General features: G+C 47.3%; 1 protein-coding gene across 6 annotated transcripts in view; it reads left to right on the plus strand.

Moving 5' to 3' along the window:
* The window catches only part of SH3TC2 (SH3 domain and tetratricopeptide repeats 2), a 232,473-nt gene that overhangs the window by 93,642 nt on the left and 117,110 nt on the right, over positions 1–21,721 (plus strand). The window contains exon 2 of one of the 6 annotated variants that reach the window (XM_069244638.1): positions 8,765–8,873. The exons of the other annotated variants lie outside the window; for them this stretch is intronic. The gene's annotated coding sequence lies outside the window, so the exon portion shown is untranslated. The remainder of the gene's footprint in view (positions 1–8,764; positions 8,874–21,721) is intronic. 6 annotated transcript variants of the gene reach the window in all.

Below are 21,721 nucleotides of genomic sequence, written 5' to 3' on the forward strand. Positions count from 1 at the left end.
GGAGACAGAGAGGGCACTCAGCAACTCAGAGAGCTCTCACAGAAGCAGGCAGCACCCGCAGAAGTACCCCAACAGGCACTTAGAAGAAAAGTGAACCGGAGTCCATGCAAAGTCACAAAAGGGAGTCCCACGATGCCAGAGGACAACTCAGAAGGTTGTGCACCGCAGGACAGAGTGCTGGGGACCCAGGCTGGCTGTGCATGAAGGAAATCCTGGAAGAGTGCACAGAAGCCGGAGCAGCTGCAAATCACGCGGTACACAACTTTGCAGTCTAGCGTGGGGAGGCAAGGACTTACCTCCACCAAACTTGGACTGAAGAGTCACTGGACTATGGGAGTCACTTGGACAGAGTTGCTGTGTTCCAGTGACCACACTCGTCAGGATGAGAGGGGACCCAGAGGCCCAGTGATGCAGTCTTTTGGTGCCTGCGTTAGGATGGGGAAGATTCCGTCAACCCACGGGAGATTTCTTCGGAGCTTCTGGTGCAGGGTGAAGGCAGGCTACCCCCAGAGCATGCACCACTTGGAAATAGTCGAGAAAGCCGGCAGGATTAGGCGCTACAATGTTGCTGGTAGTCCTCTTGCTACTTTTTTGCAGTTTTTGCAGGCGTCCTGGAGCAGTCAGCGGTCGATCCATTGGTAGAAGGTGAAGAGGGAGATGCAGAGGAACTCTGATGAGCTCTTGCATTCGTTATCTGAAGAATTCCCCAAAGCAGAGACCCTAATAGCCAGAAAAGGAGGTTTGGCTACCAGGTTAGGAGGAGTGGCTACCAAGAGAGGTAAGAGCCTATCAGAAGGAGCCTCTGACGTCACCTGCTGGCACTGGCCACTCAGAGCAGTCCAGTGTGCTCCCAACACCTCTGTTTCCAAGATGGCAGAGGTCTGGGACACACTGGAGGAGCTCTGGGCACCTCCCCTGGGAGGTACTGGTCAGGAGAGTGGTCACTCCCCTTTCCTTTGTCCAGTTTCACGCCAGAGCAGGGCTGGGGGATCCCTGAACCAGTGTAGACCGGCTTATGCAGGGATGGGCACCATCTGTGTCCATCAAAGCATTTCCAGAGGCTGGGGGAGGCTTCTTCTCCCCAGCCCTTCAAACCTATTTCCAAAGGGAGAGGGTGTAACACCCTCTCTCAGAGTAAATCCTTTGTTCTGCCTTCCTGGGCCAGGGCTGCCTGGACCCCAGGAGGGCAGAAACCTGTCTAAGGGGTTGGCAGCAGCTGCAGTGGAGACCCCGGGAAAGGCAGTTTGGCAGTACCCGGGTTCTGTGCTAGAGCCCCGGGGGATCATGGAATTGTCCCCCCAATACCAGAATGGTATTGGGGGGACAATTCCATGATCTTAGACATGTTACATTGCCATGTTCGGAGTTACCATTGGGACGCTATACATAGGTAGTGACCTATGTATAGTGCACGCATGTAATGGTGTACCCGCACTCACAAAGTCCAGGGAATTTGCCCTGAACGATGTGGGGGCACCTTGGCTACTGCCAGGGTGCCCACACACTAAGTAACTTGGCACCCAACCTTCACTAAGTGAAGGTTAGACATATAGGTGACTTATAAGTTACTTGTGTGCAGTGGTAAATGGCTGTGAAATAACGTGGACGTTATTTCACGCAGGCTGCAGTGGCAGGCCTGTGTAAGAATTGTCAGAGCTCCCTATGGGTGGCAAAAGAAATGCTGCATCCCATAAGGATCTCCTGGAACCCCAATACCCGGAGTAACTCAGTACCATATACAAGGGAATTATGGGGGTTATTCTAACTTTGGAGGAGGTGTTAATCTGTCCCAAAAGTGACGGAAAAGTGACGGATTTACCACCAGCCGTATTACGACTCCATTATATCCTATGGAACTCGTAATACGGCTGGTGGTATATCCGTCACTTTACCGTCACTTTTGGGACAGATTAACACTCCTCCAAAGTTAGAATAACCACCTATATGGGTGTACCAGTATGCCAATGTGAATTGTTAAATTTAGTCACTAGCCGGTTAGTGACAAATTTGGAAAGCAGAAAGAGCATAACCACTGAGGTTCTGGTTAGCAGAGCCTCAGTGAGACAGTTAGGCATCACACAGGGAACACATACAGGGCACATACTTATGAGCACTGGGGCCCTGCCTGGCAGGGTCCCAGTGACACATAGACTAAAACAACATATATACAGTGAAATATGGGGGTAAAATGCCAGGCAATATGGTACTTTCCTACAAATACAAAGAGACTAATTTGTCAAACTGCTGTGACTTAGTGGCCTACTGAGAATGAACCCTTTTGCCGAACGTGCTCACTCAGTAATAGGCAAAAGTTAACCAACATAATTTATCTTCCAGTATGCAGCCTGGTGATTTGAAGATGTCAACTTATTTGGGTGGTGACTTTAAGGGACTTCAGGATTATAACCAACGGCTCTGTATAGAATTTATTTGAGTAGGGGGAGATGGGGAGGAACTCCATTTTGGGATGCCTAGGCTTACGGAAGTGGTGCTAATAAAATGCATTAGTATTGTCTAGCAGCTGTGTAATTCTTCAGGGAAGTGTCATTAGCTAAGTCTAGCGATAGTTTGGAATGTTAGGAATCACACGTAGAAGTTACTTTTCTTTCAAAAAAGGGGTTGCTTAATTGAACCCCATTAAGCCTTTAGTAATGGGGGGCAACATGTATTAAAAACAATATGTATCGACACGGTGAAGTAATTCTGTTCCTAGAGCAAAAACAGACATAATGATTAAGCAGATTCTACAGTGCTGCAGCAGGTCTTTACTGACTGGATGGTCCCAGTGATCCTAAATCGAAATCAAGGCCATCATTACATGAGATGTGGGTCTCCCGATGCAGTAATCTGCCACCTCGAAATCGCATTACAGCGTAATGTGGTAATTTCCTGGTATGGTATTCCCACACCATTACGAGGGTAACCAGGTGTAATGCAGAATTATTGTGGAAAATCATGCTTTCAAGCAGATTTCAGATTTCTACAGGTTATGTTCGAAATATAGTACTAATCTCATTTTTTGGAACCCTAATTTAGTCAATAACTCCAGTTTTCAAAGAAATCGGAAGTTGCAATTCACTTAGTATGTAAGAGCTGGTGACTGTAAATCAGGGTTGGACTGGGACACAAAATAGGCCTGGGCTCCAAAAATAAAAGTGTCCCTTTTAGTGAAGCAGACAGCTAAAAAAGAAATGGCCACATTTTCAAATCAGGCAGCTTTTAAAGATGCTCCATGGGTATTTTGCAAAGTATGGGAGACTGCATGCATTTGTGTTTGCTGCAGGCAATGCTTGTGGTAATATCAGAGAAGTCAATAGTGAAAATCAGCCCACCTGGCCATAAAGTAGACCACAAACCGCTAAAAACAGGCCCACACACTGATGAACAGACATTGACTGGTTGCCCTTTAACCCAGTACGACCCTGGTGTAACACTGACAAAAACAGTTTGGGCTTTTGGATAGTGAAAAGTTCTTCACACGCTCAACCTGCACACAAAAAACAGGTAAATTGCAGCAGTTCAGGTTTAACTCCCACACAAAACACTGGGCAAGCAGACACATAAATGTACTACTGACATCCTTTTAGTGTAGAAAAGACTGCTTTATTGAGGCAGGTGCACATCACTGAACATTACCAAAACCCCTAGGCAGAAATGCCATAAAGAGCTAAAGCCTTGCTATACTGGAAGAACCTTCTGGCTTCTCTAACCCTCCTACCCCTAACTGTATCCCCCCCAGCACTTTCCTTTGAGCTTGACTATCTTTCCTGCACAGCACTTTACGTTACAACTTTGACCACAACTAACTTTGATTCTTCCAACGTGAAAAACGTAAACTTCCTGCATCCGCAAGATAAAACAACTCTCCCCCTTTTAACTGTCCCCCCACCCCAAACACAATACAAAACACTTGAAATACTGAAAAACATCTCTGTAAAAGCCACTCAAAAAAGCTCCACCGGAGATTTGTTGCCTCAGCAGCCTCACTCAACCTGCCCTCAACCGGTTGGCTACTACTGACCACCCAGCGACTCTACCACTGTCTCACTCAAATGCAATAGAAAGAGATCCATACCCATATCCGACAAGTGCAGACCTTCACCCCTGAAAGATTATGCCATCTCAAACCTGATGTCTGAATTTACCACTCTCCCCAGCCTTCTTTCTCTACAAATTTTCCTCATTTCCCTACTGATTTTTATCCATGCCTTGTCAATGGCCACCGTCCTCTCAGCCCCTCTCAACCTACAGCATGGAACCAGTTCTGCCCACAAAATATAAGTCCCTGACCAAGACCTTCGTATTTCTTTCAAATCTGCTTTCATGGTCTTCACCAGTGCCAATCCCTTCCTCTGATCCAAATCATTTACCCCAAGTGAATGACCGGCACATCTGGATTGTCACCTGAACTCTTCAAACCATTCAAATGAGTTTTGCCCAGAACATTCCCCCCTTTTTCAAAACATGCAGCATTAAGCCGCTGCTGTGCAGGGCCAGAGACTGAGAACCCAGAGCAGCCCAGTCAAAGCAGCGTCAGTAGGGTACATATCAAGCGAGTCTGACCACTACAATGGGACATGGGGGTCCCTCCCAAGAACATTTGGAAAAAATAGCAAAAACAATGCATTCTACAAAACTTTTTGGATTATCTATTCAAGTGTATTCGTTTTTAATGTATAGTAAATAATGATCTTACAGAGCACCAGGATACAGCAATCTTTATTGGGGCTCTTCAATGATTCCTCACCATCGCCCTCTAAGTGCCTCTTATCTCTCCATAGCCCTTCTCTCACATGTATTTAATTTGTTTTATAGCACCTCTCTTACCAGCGTAGGGTGTTGGAGCACTTTACGTCACACATACATACAAAGAAAATGAATCAAATGTGTGTACATCAGTGTATATGAAATGTTATATAAGCAAAGGAGACTACAAGGTGTAGTATTCACGTCAACCATACTGGTAGGCATTCTTTTAAGAGTACATGGTTTAAGGAACCATAAACCCAGGATTCAGAATGCAACACAATGATTAGTGTTGACATTTTGCTAATAATAGCTTATATCTACCCAAACAAACACTTTTTAGCAAAATTAGGATACTAAAAGACTGGGAAAAAAACATGGCATTCCAACCTGTACCATACAGTTTGCCTGCAGCTCTTTGATGGCAGTGCATAGTTCACTCTGCTAGATTGTGATTGTAACTTATGAATAAGAGGATCTCTATGACAAACGCAGTACCCCATTGAGCTATTCACATAAACACAATTCTGTAAACTGAATAGTACACATTCTTTGCAGTAAGCATATTAACCCTTTGTACTTCCTTAGATGAGTCAAAACTGCCACTAGACAAAAGTCCAATCTCTCTCCTGCAGGTACATTAATCAAGAGTTATCTTGGCAGCTTTATTGTTGCCTGAAAACTGTTGGATATACAAATAACTCTTCAGGGCTTTTAAAACTGCTGCAATGCTTTAACACTGTCCCACAGTAACAAAAGTGCTCACCCAACCTTTCAGTCTCCTGGGGAATCGCCCAATGTGCGGTCCGGCCTTACTGTTGTGACAAACCAAGCTGGGAACCAGAACTCCTCCCATTCACCTCCCGTTCCGCCCATCTTACAAAAGAGTGTCTCACAATCCAGATGCTTAGTCCAGCATTCTGTGGCCCCGGCACCGAATCCTAATGGGAAAACATATAATTAGCCAGTAACAATGCACCTAAACACTCCCCCAAACTCACATAAGCCTTATAGCAGCCCCACCATCACCTCCATGATCACTTTACACGTCTCTGGAGCCTCTCCTATTCTGAGGGAATGAGCCAAAAATTCTTCGCCTGGCATCCCCACTTGCCGCAAAGCCTTATGCAGTACATGCAATAGGTGAAAGGCCGACACCGATGACCTATTGTCATGCTAAAAAAACAGGCTTTGTGCATCTCCTGCTCATTGTTAACCGAAAGACCGGGCAACACTGCCTACTTGTATGTGGCCGCAACCAAGCTGTCAATCTTTTTCCCTTCTGATCCACCTTAGACTTCCGAATTTGCACCAGAACTTCCTGCTGCTCTGTTTGCACCTCTGCCCAGCACAGATCGGACACCCCATTCCGTTTCAACAGTTCTGACACCCTAGACGCTCCAAAAAACATGGAACACATGAGTCAGGAAAACAAGATCATTTCCCCAATGCTGGCGCACAATGCCAGCAATGCATCAATGGCCAAACCAAAGGTCTCCGCTTCCTATTTTCATTACCAGCTTCCCACACTCTACCATTCCATTACTGGGAACTCAGTTCCATGTCCGATCGTGCATAGCCTCTCAATAATTTTCCCACAAAAGCAATGCCCGAAAGCTTACTGGTGATTGTCACTCTGGATTACCCCTTTTCTGCCATCAACATGATAAAGTTCACCACATCCTCTTGTCACCTCCCAAATTCACTATCCCAGCTCCTCCTCTGTGCCCCCGATACCAGAAGCTCCCTCCAAGCTTGGCTATACACCCATCTCGTACACATGGCTAAAGAACCCATTGCCAATCGCAGCATCCTTTATCTCCCACTGTCCACAACTCGGCTGGCATCGCCGTCCTGTCTACGTCTGATTCCCAAAGCAAGCCCATGGAACCTCTGCCACTGAAAATGAGACAGAGTGTCTGCAATGTTATTATATTGACCTGGAATATTCCAAGCTCTAAACAAATGTTCTGGCATACACTGGTCAGTGTGAGCAATCTCAGCAATTATAAAACTTGGACATCAAATTCCGACTGCCGAGTCACCGCCTGCACCACTGTTATGTTATTCACATTAAACAACACTTTCTTGTTAGAAAACTCTCCTCCACATAGTGCTAGCACCACCAACAATGGAAACAACTGTAGAAAAGCTATCCTTCTTCCTCCATCTTTACATATCCCTAGCCATTGTTCAGCACAACTGCGTCCCTGCCAGTAGAGGCCAAAACCCACCCCTCGTGCAGCATCTGAAAAAACCCTGCATCTTGTATTCATTTTTGTCACCCAGGTCCTCCAAAGACACCCTGTTGAATTCAGTCAAGAATGCCTGCCGCATGTGCAAGTCCTCCTTGACCTTCACCTTCAAACGCAGCCGATGGTGGGGCAAAGATAGACCTGAGAATGCCAGCCCCAGACTCCGACAAAGGCCCTGCCCTCCTGCACCACTTGGCATGCAAAATTCAAATGCCCTAAAAGGACCTGCACTTCTTTCACCTGTATCTTCTTTTTGTCTTTTAGAAGCCTAACTCGTCTCTTTTCGGTGTCAATTTTGACGTCCAAAACTTTATCTGGGCTGACTGTCTTTTCTTCCACTGGGGCACCACTAGCTCTGCCATGAGCCCTCTAAAAGGTACCCCCATCTGCTGGCAGTCAGTAGAGCCAGAAGGACCCATAAAGAAGAAATTGTCCATATAATGTGTCACAGAGTCCAAACCAGACACAAATGTGAACAGTCATTGAAAAATGGAACTGATCTTCTCAAACAGAGCACATGAAATCAAGCACCCCATGGGCAGTGCTTTATCCACATACCAGTGTCCACTGAGCTGTATACCCAACATCTCAGAATCATGTGGATGCACTGGCAACAGCCTGAACGCTGACTTGATGTCACTCTTTGCCATTGTCACCCCCTGACCTGCCCTATTCACCAACCCCAATTCTACACATACTGAAGAATAAGACACCCATGAAAGCTCCTCCGGGATGAAGTTATTAATGGCCTGGCCTTCCGGCCAGGACAAATGTTCAATCAATCAAAACTGTCCTATTTGACCTCTGTGGCACCACCCCAACCGGTGAGACAATCAACATTTCGAATGGCCAGTTGTTGAATGGGTCCGCAATCCGCCCTGCAGCAATCTCCTTCTCCAACTTACTATGCACCCACTAGAGAGTGTTCGCACACTGACTTTAAGCTGCCCACCTCTGCACTGGGGTGGGAGGTAAGCTACACTCCGCCGGCGGAGTTCACAAAGTTTTGGGCACTCCATGCTCCACTTGGAGTGCGGAGTTTGGCAAGGACACCACCAGCTGCCAGAAGAGCAGAGTTTACAGTCATGTTCACCCTAGTCTGCAATGACCCCCACCGCCTAGCGCCAGGATCAGCAGCCCTGATCGGGTTATTAGATCTCGGTCTGCACGCGCCACTGTAACGGGCCTCATGAACACCACATCATTAGCTTTTCTTACCATAGGTGTGCAGAACGGGTGCACACGCAGATCAGTGGCCGTGTACGCTTCTTCTCCTCTCAGTCGTCACGTCAGGCATCACGCTACTTTAATTTAATTCATTCCTTCTGCACTTGACCCGGCTAAAGGGCAGGTAGCGGGTTATTGGGCTGATTCGTCCTGTAATTTAGCCCCTCATATGCCTGAAGTTGAGATGCCTTCGTATACCATAGGGCACAGCAGCCCACGGGTATTGATGGTAGAACACCACTGTCAGCGGATTGGAGGTTTGAGTAGCATCTCCAACCTACGGAGGATGGCATGTTCTAGAGCGGGTGCAGCACTCACACACGGGCTGGATTTGCTTTGCGATGCCGGAGCTGAGGCTGCGGGATCGGCAGCGAGTCACCCAGAGCACGAGAAAAGCAAAGATGATCACGGATCTACCTCAACAGCCTGGGAACAGACTTCCGCTATGATGAGGAACTGAAGCAGTCACAACTTCCTTGTTTTTCCTCTCTGCTTGCAGCAGCCACTCACATCTCCGTGCCCCTCTCTGTTTGCAGGATGACTGGCTACACTCCATCTGCAGCAGAGGCCATGCCAGTGGCATTCCTAACAAGAGAGCAAGAACCTTGGGGGCCCCCATGACCCAGACACAGCAGCGTAGGAACTGTGAGTACTAATGCTGAGAACAATTGTACAGAAACCTATTTGTGTAGCAATAATGATAACTTGTTTCATACAGTGCTCGGTAAAGCATAAATAACAGGATTTGTTTAACACATGGGAGGATGAATGACTATCTAAGGCAGGAGCCTCTGAAGTATGCCCAACAGTCCTTCTCCCTGATTTGGCTGTCTTTTTGCTGCCACATCCACCTCACGCTGGAATGCACCCACCCCTGAAATGGCTGATAGGTCAATGGCAGTCTACTGGCCTTAAAGAACATGGTTGTAGACTGTGCTGGCCCCATGGTAAGGAGCCACAAATCATTTTTCAACTCTCCCCATTTACCTTCTGCATCGTTGACCAAGTGGACTGTGAATTCCTCATCATACCTCACCCAAGTGTACCCCACAAAGGTGATGTGAGCCTTTCGTGTCACATCCATATACTTGAAAAGCGCTATGCAGCATTCCAGGAATTTCTCACAATACACGCTGGCATCCAGGTCTCAATGGTGACCGGCACCTGAGGCCACTTAGTGAGCTCGTACTCCTTCTCTTTGGACCCTTCCTTTTCCGTGATCTTCCTATCCAACGGTTAAAAAACCTCTATATATTCCCCTTTCCAGATTCTATCCTTTGTTGATTTCATCAAATGGTTTTGAGATGACTATGTTGGGCAATTTTTTCACCCTAAGCTCCTTGCCTTACTTTTTGCAATTGTCAGCGGCATCAGAAACCTTCTCCTCATGGTCCGTTGCTTCCCCGGTCTCCCCTTTCTTCCACTGCCCTGCCCACCACTACCTGTGCTGACCCCCGCCTGCACTTTAAAAACTGTCCCTACCTCTTCTGTCCCAACGCCCCTGTCCCTCACATACCTTCCCTTTCGCAGCTTCATGTCCAGATCCTTGTGTCCATCGCCCTCACTAACCTTCACCCTTTTGAAACCATGTTTGGCCCCTCTAGTGCCTGTTCATGCTTACCTCAGCGCAGGATCAGTGTCTGCACAGAACCTTGCTGTCCCGCTGCGCAAGCATCTTGAGGTGCCACTGTCCTCCTGTTCTCTGTCTTGTCCTATGCGGAACGAAAAGACACCTGTTTAGCATGCCCTAGCCCCAGCCCCACCCATCGGGATACCTTGCGAATCCCCTGCATTCTTGCACTCAACTAGCTCTCCATCTTCCAAATCAGCATTCCCGAAACCATAAGTTCCGTCTTTACCCCCGCACATTCCAGCCATGAAGCACCACTAGGGCCCAGCTCGGCATCCATCACATTTTCATTCCACCATGAATACTGATTGCGCTGTTCCATCTTCTAGTGAGGGGCCACTCAAGACTCACCCTCACTGCCTCAGGCAGATTCCTCACGAGACCTTCCACTCCCGTTACTGCCGTCTTCCCACAACACCATCAGGCCGGATACATCTGACCATGCCATCTCCTCACCTTGAGGTAAGTGAGCTACACCGGACCCTCCCAAGTCTGCTTCATTGTCTGTTGCTGCAAATAAGATGTCTCTGTTAATGCCTGGCGTGATTCTGTGCCGTGCACCTGTCCCTACCCGCTCTATGTCACCTGGTGCCCAAACTCAACTAGCCAAACCCAAAAACGCCACACTTGAAAGCTTCCTTTTTGTCCCCCACCTGATCCCGGCCCAGGCCCCTCAGGCCTGCCTCCAGGCTACCACTGTGTGACCTCCCCACACCACAGCCAACTGTCCCCTGATTCCTTCAGCCACACTGAGTGCCCTGGGGTATTGCAAATATGCCCCAGAGAGGCCAAAAATAGCCAGGTTACCCTGTCCAAGCTCATCCCATGTCCTGTCCTCATCCCCCCTTCCACTTCACTGTTAGTCCATACCACGTTCAGTCTGGCAATGGCAGATCCTGGACCCCACCACAGCTGGACCGCCTGTATCCTCCCCAACCCTCCCAACACTTGCACCAGCCTCATTTGTGTCCCTGTTGTGCCCCCCAGATTGTCAGGGGACATTGCAGCCCTGAACTGAGGCCTGGAAAGCCCCCCTCCCATCTGTGTCCCCTTCTGTTCCTCTCACAGGGGCCTTGTATGCCCACCAATGCTCAGGGGCTTCTCTATGGATGAAAACTCACCCCCCAACCCAGCCGCCCACCCTCTGACCCACCTTCAGCTGCCCTCCCTGCCAAGAAGCATCTTTCAGTCACTTGTACAGGCCTGGGGCTCCCCCCGACCCAGCTAGGCTTAACTCCCAACCCCCTCTCACCATACACATGTACCACAGCCCTCGCTGCACAGCACCCGCTGACAGTAGGTATGGGTCCCCTCCATACCTGCTGCCACCAACCTGGGTGTCTTTTGGTGTGGCGAGCAATCTAACATCGCCGCTGCCACACCCTCTGAGGCCCACCACAGAAGCCTCAACTTACCTATGCGCTCCTCCTCAGCACACCTTAACTGATCCATGCGTCCGACTTCGCGAAGGAGGCAGAGCATTTCTAAAACATGGGGTCTTCCATTGCAACCCCCACCAGAAATGTACAGCACTTTCATAAAATGACCTTTATTTCTTACCTATCCTGCTACCACCCACCATGTCAACCATAAAATTGTACCCAGTAGTCAAAATTATTCCCCTTTATGTATTCCCATTTCCCCCTAGCCCAATTATAGCCAAAAGTGTGGCTTCAGTCCTATTTGGACCGAACCACTCGCCCAAAACCTCCCATGAGCATAACTCTTTTATTCTATGCCCTCCAAGCCCCCATACACAGGACAGACTGCCGGAGTGCAAAGTACTCTCACTTAGAGGACAAATACGCCATAAGCACCACCAAAGAAAGCTTCTCTTGCACATGTAAAATGGATAGCAAGGTAACCAGGCAAGCCAAGGTGGAGATTGCGTAGCAGAAATGCAATCATAACTTGCACAAGTACAGAAGGTCCTACTTGAATAGCAGCAGTGCCTACTTCTCCAAGACAGAACATGGAGAGCATGAGCACTACAATTGGAAGCGTTTCTCAGAAAACAAAAATGATGAGCACAAACTGTGAGAATGTTTAACTTTCATTAACGAAGGACGTATTCAGAGCTACCATTCTCAGTCAAAGTTCCCCTATCACATATATTATCTGCAGCACATACAACAGCAGTGCAAGATAGCAGAACACACAGAAGATACAGAACACGGGCAGCTGAAGTGCAGTTACCATAATACACAGAAGATGTACAACGGGTACACATTTACAAATTATCACATGCAGAAACCTTAGAGCGTAAAGCAGCAGTTCAAATTACCATAGGATATAAACAATGTATTGAACACTCATTTGAAGTTCATTTTTTTCCACACAAAGAACAGCTCCAGTCTAATGGGCAGGTACAAAGACTGAGCTAACTGCTGGCCTTCCAGTTGAACCTGAGGTGGCACAGGGGCTTTCTGGTGTTGAAGAGAGGTGCAGGACTCAGGAATTCTAATGGAAAGAAAAGGCCTCTCTCCTATGTCCTGGCAGAGGAAAGGCAAGAAGCTGAATATGAGGTTGCGCTGGCATTAAATAAAGAGAAAAGTTATTAACTCACAAATTACACTCGCTTTACTGGAGGGAAGCCTGTTACAAATCCTCATGGAAATCTGTGATATGAGGGTACACAAAGATTCCTATGGCTAAGGCCAGAAACTCAGAACAACCTGGTCAAAAGTACTCTTCTAGTGAAAAAAGTTCTCAAGTGAGTTTATGTGTTGAGATAGAAATTGGCCTCTTGCCCTGCCTCTAGTTCCCAATACCGAGTTTCTGTTAGTTTTTGAATATTTCCTCAGAGCACATGACGATGACAATCATTTGTGTGCATCCATTGCATCCATTGATGGCTCCATAAGACCAGAAATAGGACCCTGAGCTAGCTTTGTGGTCTGGAGCAGCCCCCTCCTTTAGTGAGTGTGATTACCATCGGCTCTCCGACCCTTATAGGATTGACAATGGTGGTAGTAATAGATTATACAGGCAGGACAGGCCTTTCTACTCATCACCTTACCATAAAGATTTGCCTTGGCCTCACCATTTTTTATAAATTAGTCCGTGTGTAGTTCCTGTATGCGGGGTAAGACATATCATTGCAGCATACAACTTCGGTGTTTTCTGTGATGAGGGTTTGTTGTTCTATAGAAAGTTCTTGACGTGCTTAGCATGTTTCACCAGCTACTATTGAGATATGCAGACTGGTAATGCCAAACACATAGGTTAACCTTGGTGCCGTCAACATCCTGGTCAACAGGACCTCACCCCACAAGGACAATTGCAATTTTCACATTTAACAATGTATTGTATTGATTTGTCCAATAGAAGTCTCACATTATCCTGTTCAGTATCAGCCTACATGATTCCTACTTATAAGCAGGGTGATTGCTCTTTGTCTGGAAGTGATATAAGCTTATAACTGGAACATCAAGCATGGTCTTTTCTTGATTTGACTCAAGGATATAATTGCCCTGTTGAATTCCTTACTCGGACTGCCATTGCACTTGCGTATTTGAAGACCTAACACAAAAGGAGGCAAGAGTGACAGTATTAATGTGCAAGAATCTAATCAGGAAACCATCTTTCCTTGGTGCTGTCTGTTAATAATGGATTTGATGACCTCAGCTATCTCTTCTTCTGTGATCTATTCCTCTAAAAAGCCTCCCTGTTCTGTTTAATAGTTTGACACCTTTTGCAGCAAGCATCCTCCGACCATTAAAATGGTCTTTTCTAGGTTCCATGCTGTGAGCATGAGACAAGAGGACACAGTCTCTTTTATTGGGGCATAATAGCTGCGATGATTCTAAGGGAAATCATCTGAAATCAGGTTGAGTAGCATGTCCCTGTTTTCACTTCTCTTCTTTACCATTGTATTTGATCGATTAGGTTTGGGTCTGGTACAAGGTTGCAGTCTCCACCCACAATCACTTTTGCAGTTCTGATTTTCTTTAACAGCGTGTTCAGGCCTTCAAAGAAGTCCATCATTAATTCATTTGAGGCATGTTTCGAACCCACAATCAGGGATACATTCTCCACTATACGCTTTACCAATACAAACTTGCTGTTCACATTAGTCCACAAATTGTGGACAGTTTTTTCTGCTTTAGGATGGACACTTTTCCTTTCTTATTGTATGAGGTGTCAGCTGATGACTCTTCCGGCAGATAGGATGATATAACTATTTCCACCCAGTCTCTCTTTCATTTCTCAGATTCCGCACAGAAAAATGTGTCTCTCACCGTAGAACCAGATCTGGGTGTTTAGTGGATGGATACTTAGGAAAGGATCTTTTTCTGATTCATATATGCTGAAAGGCAGTTTACATTTAGAGTGTTACATCAAACACACAAAAGGTGATGGGGGAATGCTTGCAATAATTCTAACCTCTGTCAGTCGCTCAGGGTAGCATTCCTACCCATCATTCTTTTGCCCACCATGCAATCTCAGTTTGGACCAAGCCATATGCAGATCAGTTTTTGACCCTCTCCAATAGGAACAGTCGAGCCTGAACTGCCAGGCCAGGTCTTCCCTGAATCGGAACTCAAGGAGCCCAAGACTGGTTTTGCCCAGCCCACATGGGTCCTATGCACCCTGTGCCACTGAAACCAAGCTATACTTGACCAAGGAGCCCTAACAAGGATAAAACTGGTCTAGGGTTGCTTGTGTTCTGGTTCAGGGAGGTAGCAGTTCGGGCTGGACTGTCCTGACTGGAGTAGGGTCAAAACTGATTTCAAAATGACTGGGTCCAAACCGAGGTGCCATGGTGTGCAAAATAACAGTGTACTGGGATGTGGCCCCAAATAATTACCAGTGGCTGAAGTTAAATCAAGCATTCCATCAAACACTTTTTTCTATACTTCATTGTGATGCACTAAGTGGGACAGGTAAGCCCAGACATGCATTCTGTGCAGACTGTGTCAGCGGAACCATGCTATATCTGACTGGTGAGCCCTGAATAAGCACAAAACAGGTCTTGGTTTGCTCGTGTTCCAACTCAAAGGGGGTCTGGCATGGAAGTTCAGGCTTGACTATTCCAACTTTAGCAGGGTCAAGGCTGATTTGCATATAGATGGGTCCATACTGAGGTGACATGGTGTGCAAAATCACAATGGATTGACATGCGGCCTGAGAAATTAGAAGTGGCTGAAATTAACTGAAGCGTACCAGCCATCTCTTTTTTTAAGACTTCTGTGTTTATATTTACGGGGCATATGAATAATCTCAGTGAAGTAAACAAATTTACCTCCTGATTTGTCAAGTTGACATCTTGTGCCAGCTGTAAGAAACGTCCTCTGAAGATGCAATTGAAGGAATCGCTCTCAGAGTCGTAAGGGTGCAAGAAAGGTCAATGATAGAAAGGTTAGTGCAATGGTCAGCAATGTCTACTCTGCATGCCAGATAGATAGGCAGTAATGTGTCTTTGCAACAATGGGAATCAAAGAAGAAAAGAAGACTAGGAAGCTTACTCAGGTGTATATGTAACTTAGTCGAAGCGAGTCCATGATGCATAATATGGCTGACCATCAGAAGTAATATCTATTTGGAGACTTGAAAGTGAACATCCACAGACATGGAAGGGACAGAAAAGGCATAGCATAGTTACAATACAGTGAATTTTGTCTGTTTTCTTCAGGACGACCTTGATCCATCTCCAAGGGGATATATGATTTAGTGTGTGGTTGTGGACCAGTTCTCTCTTCGATAATGGCCACTGAGCAGAGGTTGATACTTTGTGTTTACCTCTTGCCTCCTTTGCTTTGACTATAGGGTTTCTTTATCTTGTCATCAATTGTTATCAATAATGATACCGGTGCAAGAAAACCGAATCTAATATAGCATTTTTAGTGTCGAATTTAGCACTAGGAATTTTCTGCAGATTATATTCGTCTCTCAGGAAAAGTCAGCTGTGAAAGAGATTGTCTAGTTCTCTTAATGGTATGGACCATTTTATTGGTCATCTCCACATTTTGTCTTCCCCGTCAATGGAGGAGTAGGCAGGCGATGATGAGTCTGTCCATGTTAGCATTATATGATAGACCTGGCCAGTCTTTAAAGAGAGGGCATGAACGTTGATTCAAGGAGTTCAGGAATAAAAAGCAATCTTGTTTTTGCTGTTCTATATCTCCAGGGCTCATATAATTGAACATTGATGTGCTTACTGAGATCTTCTAAAGTCACCACTCATCTGTACAGGTTCCAAAAGTCACCTGTCCAGTCATTTTCATATCCAACACATCCCCCAGAGGCCATAATATGAATATGGCGCACTTCCCTTTTTTGAGACACAGGGCATCTTTCAAAAGGTGCACAGTGCGCAAACAAGGAAACTGTGTCATATTACAAAGAATGCGCTACCCCCAGGGCAACTGTGAACTTGTGCGACCCTGGGGGCCGCGCTTTCAAGTGAAATATGGAGGAGTTGTTTAAAAGCTGCTTTGTGTTCCACAGTGCAGGCAGCAATCCACCTGTACTTTCGAAGGGGATTTAAGATCCTCTTGCAGGCAGGTGCAGTGAGTGACTGCACCCGCCTGCAGGGGACTGTCCATGGTGTCTATGGGGCCCTCTTTCAACCCCAAGAGGGTTGCCTTTTGAGGTGCACTGAAAGTGTGCCATCTATTTGTGGCACACTTTTAGTGCGCCTCCTAAAGGCATGTTTGCCTCTGTGCACACGCTGGTAATAAGGTGCAGGCATTGAGGCAAAGTGAATACCTCATTTGCATGGACCCACGTCCTCCTACAAATGAGGAAACACTCCCTCATTTTAGAGCTGGTGCTACATGTGGGCCAGAACTACAGTATTACAGAAGGCGCACAAGCATCGTAAGCCCCTTTTTTAATACTATTGTGCCCTGGGGCGCACAAAGCAGGTGCACATGTCTGTTGTGCCCTCGGGGCACAATGTTTACCAGAGTTCCTGGTGTTCTCATCCAGTTGTGTCTTGAAAGAGGTGAGTTCAGAAATAATGGTTTTGATTTCTGGATTGATTTAGGTGCGTAACACAGGACCCTGCTGCTCCTGCATCAGAGGGGGCCTCCAAACCTTTCGGAGGCTCAGCCCTTCAGGGGACCCTTTAAGCCCAAAGCCAATGAATATCTGTGAGATATGAGAGACTAACGGGGTCCTCACTACAATCTGCAGGGGACCTCGTCATTTTGTGTTACACCATTGATTGGCCTCTGCTGTACATTATTTAGCTGTGCCAATAGAAAGCTTTATCATCTTTGGCTCTCTAAGGAAGGTGTACAGAGTGGCAGGTGATGTGGTCCTTTTGTGTATAGTGTTTCCTGGTACTTTACCTTGTCAGGCAGGGACTGTGAGAGGAGCAGTTCTGCAGTAGGTAAAATTATTTTGGTACCAACATTTAAGTAGTCGGAGCTAAGGATGATGGTCTCACCACAATGCGGCAAGCAGTGAATTTACTGTTTATACACTAGGGACCTTTTTTACAACTTTCAAATCATATAGAGTACAATAGGCTCCTCCACTCCAGTCAGTCAGGGTTCAGACCTAAATATAGCACTGAAACCACCTTCCTGGAAGCGTCTGAAGAGATCAAACACACTTTAAATGTTGGTGGTACAGCAGCCCTGGCATTGTTAGACCTCTCAGCCACTTCTGATAAGGTTCCAAACTCCAGACTGCTCGACCATCTCTATGATATTGGAATGAGGGGCACGGCTCTGAAGTGGCTGACATCCTTCCTTGAGGATAGATACCAAGAGGTTTGGCTTCCACCTTTTTCCTCTAGTAAAAATAGTGTCTTGGTAGAGTGCCCCAGGGCTCAGTTCTCAGCCCAACTATGGCCCTCATTCTGACCTTGGCGGGCGGCGGAGGCCGCCCGCCAAAGTCCCGCCGTCAGATTACCGTTCCGCGGTCGAAAGACCGCGGCGGTAATTCTGACTTTCCCGCTGGGCTGGCGGGCGGTCGCCTTCAGACCGCCCGCCAGCCCAGCGGGAAAGAGGCTTCCACGATGAAGCCGGCTCGGAATCGAGCCGGCGGAGTGGAAGCTGTGCGACGGGTGCAGTTGCACCCGTCGCGTATTTCACTGTCTGCACAGCAGACAGTGAAATACATGTAGGGGCCCTCTTACGGGGGCCCCTGCAATGCCCATGCCAGTGGCATGGGCACTGCAGGGGCCCCCAGGGGCCCCGCGACCCCCCCTACCGCCATCCGGATCCCGGCGGTCCGACCGCCGGGATCTGGATGGCGGTAGGGGGGGTCGGAATCCCCGCGGCGGTGCAGCAAGCTGCGCCGCCGCGGAGGATTCAATGGGGCGGCGGTACACTGGCGGGACCCCGCCAGTGGTGCCGGTCCGACCGCGGCTTTACCGCCGCGGTCGGAATCCCCATTGGAGCACCGCCGGCCTGTCGGCGGTGCTCCCGCGGTCCTCCGCCCTGGCGGTCAAAGACCGCCAGGGTCAGAATGACCACCTATGTCTCCTCTGGCTACACTGGTTGAGTCTTTTGGGACTAAGATAGTGTCCTACGTGGATGACACCCAGTTACTTTTCTCTTTTAAGAAAAATGAGGCAATTGATCAAGATACCATCAAACCTTGTTTATCTGCGGTCTTCCACTTGATGGGACCTAATCAACTCAAATGCAACACTGGCAAGACTTAGATTCTTTGTTTCGGACATCATTTTACTTTTAACCTACAAGCCTAATGGCTGGACAAGTCTCCTTCACCTAATGGCCAAACTGAAATAGAGACAAACCTGGGTGTTAAGATTGACAAACAGCTAACTCTACAAACTTAAACACTTCAGTCGCTACATGCTTTGGTCTGATGCAAATGGCCAGAAAATGTCTGCAAATCCTCTCCTTGTCTTCAAGGATTACTGGCTCCTGGCTCTAGTGGTGTCCAGATTGAACTATGCCAGTGCCCTTTATGCAGGACTCCCCAAGTACCTACTGCAGACATTTTGCAAACTGTACAGAACGCAGCAGCCCAACTCACTCTCCAATTACCTAAGCAAGCCTCTCTTTTGAAGAATCTGTATTGGCTTCCTGTAAAAAAGGGTCATGTCTACGACCATGACCATTATGTGCAGGGCTGTGCATCAGGCTGGGCCAGAATATCTGTCCTCCAGGATTCAATTCTACTCTCCCCTCAGAACTCTGCACTCATCACTCGGTCACTATGCCAAGGTTCCAAGGGTAAAGCAAGCAAAAACTGGAGGCAGATCCTTCCCCCTCCTGGACCCTTATGCTTGGAACGGCTTGCCTGCTGAACTACGCTAAGTGGACAGTGAATGTTCATTTAGAAAGCAACTTAAGGCCTGGCTTTTCACTCTTTAAGTTTCTTTATGCCCTCTGACTCTTACTTTCCATTTAGCGCCAGAACACTGCTTGGAGTAGCTGTGCCTTTTAGAAATCCCGACATTCATTAATTTATTCATTTATTCATTCATTCATGCAAAACAAAAATGTCATCAGGGAGCAGCAGTCCTGATTCACAATGTCCACAATCTCCTCCTCTCAAGCAGGAGTAGGACTTCTATTGTCTCTACCCATGTACCTGCCAATCAATCTGGAGACACATGTAGCAGTTGAGCGACGCATGCAGCAGCAGCATCCGCACCTCTCAACTTCTACATCGGGCATGTGGTGCGGGGTTCATCAGCCCCCTCTCTCCGCCTCATGCGACCCAGGACGGTATCAAATTATTCAGGTAATGGGGTCAAGAGCCCCACAACCAGATAGTGAATCTTCCAAATCGGCAGTCCTCCAACACCAAAAAGGGCTTCATTCCAGTGGGGGCCGGTGAAATATGAAAATGGGGGGGGCAAGAAAAAAATAAGGTTAGATGCTCTGAGAGATCACGCAGAACAAGGAACCCTTGCTCTTAGAAGAAGAGTTCAGCAAGGAGGAAGGAGGTGGTTTTTCCCAGGAACAGCACTATTGGGTGACCATCTATCAAGAAAGGAGTAAATTCCCATCCCAGGACAGGAAACAAGCTGCACTACATCCAGTTAACAAGGCTGCATAGGCTCAAGTTTGCTTGTGAATATATTGAAAAAACTGCACTTTAGCTCTAGCCTTAAAACAATTTCAAGCGGGAGTTGACAAACAGGGTGATATAAAAACTGTATAATAAAGAAAAGAAGAAAGATTTAAAGATTGCACTAGCTCACTACTGTCTAGTAATTAAAAGGCTATTTACATAACTCACTGGAAAAAAAAGTATCTGGATGAATTTCCCTGAAAAACATGAAGTGCCAGTTAGAGATGGTTGTCGGTAAATAATGTACATGAAACGGCTCATTGACTAGAGGTTGGGATCGCCTGAGCACCACAACACAATCCAAGCAAGCAGTGTGTAATTGTAAATGACTGATTAGGGAAATTGCCAAAATGCAAATTTTCTCTGAACGTGTGAAGTGAGCTTCACGCAGGGTTTCATCATGAGAATGGATTTCATCTGTGTGATGGCGTCGCTGCTGTAGCGTCCTCATCCATACTATGCAAGGGATGTAACGAGGTATGCCCTAAGAGAGGGATTCCCACCCAAGTGCAACTGTCATCCCTTTAGTGCCTGGCTGCCTGATGATGCTCGGAGGTAAGAGGAGGCAGCACGGAAATTATAAGTGCAGGATTGACGTGCCTGAAAGCCAGAGGGTTGGGACCACATGCTCTAAGGAAGAAACTGCCACTGAATCATTCCCTTAATGCTGTGTCATATTCTCTTAGGGTCAGTCTTGTGTTGATGGGATGTGATGAAAATGAGCAAGATGTGGCGGAGATCAATCACAAAATAGAAATTTCTGTGCAGCCAGGTCTCCCGGGGTGTTCCGTTTAGTCTGTATTCCACTCAAATCTTATGTTTTTTGCATTGGATGTGGACTGGGCAGAATTGCAATGAGATCACTACCTATTTTGGTTTTGCATTGACCAGTAAACAGTCGTGGCTTTTGCGATGCAGAAGGGGCAGGGCGGCATGCAGGGGGAGGATGGGAGGGGTTAGCAGGGGGAGGGAGGCGGGATTAAATAACAAATAATGAAATAATTAAAAAAAAACACTTACCTCCACAGCCGCTCCATATGCTCCTCCCGCTCCTTTGCAGGCACAGCCTCCCAGTCTGTGCTGCGGCCAATCCTGAGGCTTCTCAGAGCAGTCTCAGGATTGGCTGGGAGCGCCCAGCCAAAGGCGCTCCCATGCAGACTGGGAGCATGTGCAGGCTTTCTCCAGCCTGGCAATTGTGTTGCTGGGCTGGAGAGAGCCCACTGCGCATGTGTGTGTGTGACTGTGCACGAGATGGCCGGCCAAACACACGTGCGCTCTGAGAGGGAGTGCTGAGCACTCCCCCTCATTGCTCGTCACCCCCGTGGCCCTGCCCCTTTCCTGCAAAAACGATAATAAACCCAGTTTATTCTCGTTTTGGGGGGAAAGATTTGCAGCTGCTGGTGGGAGGGGGGGAAGACGCTCCTCCGCCCCTATGGAGGAGCCGCACTTTCCAGTAAATAGCGTTGTTACTCTCAAATCTTAATCTGAAAGTCATGACACCCATTTGCAAAGCAGTGAGCTCAGGTCTTGTATATTTTCACATTCTGCTTGTGGAGCAACGGTATTACCCTTGTGGTTCAGACGCAATAGTTAAAGAAGCCCTACTTACTGACAGTGTCCTTTGTTGTAGCAGGAAGCTAGCTTGGTGTTGGTGGAGGGCATCCCATTCCTTGCCTTCAGTTAATATGTAACAGACAGAGCTCCCTTTGTGTTTCCTTCCTGAGCACAGGAAGAGCTTGTGTGGTTGCTGCAGGCCAGGTATTTCTAGAAACTACCCCTCTCTGCGGTTCCTGCTGTGGATGGATTGCTCTTAAATGCAGCTGTAGAAAGCCTCGCTATGAGGCCCTCCTTAAAT

This window comes from Pleurodeles waltl, chromosome 7, assembly GCF_031143425.1.
Source record: "Pleurodeles waltl isolate 20211129_DDA chromosome 7, aPleWal1.hap1.20221129, whole genome shotgun sequence".
Taxonomy (NCBI): Eukaryota; Metazoa; Chordata; class Amphibia; order Caudata; family Salamandridae; genus Pleurodeles; species Pleurodeles waltl.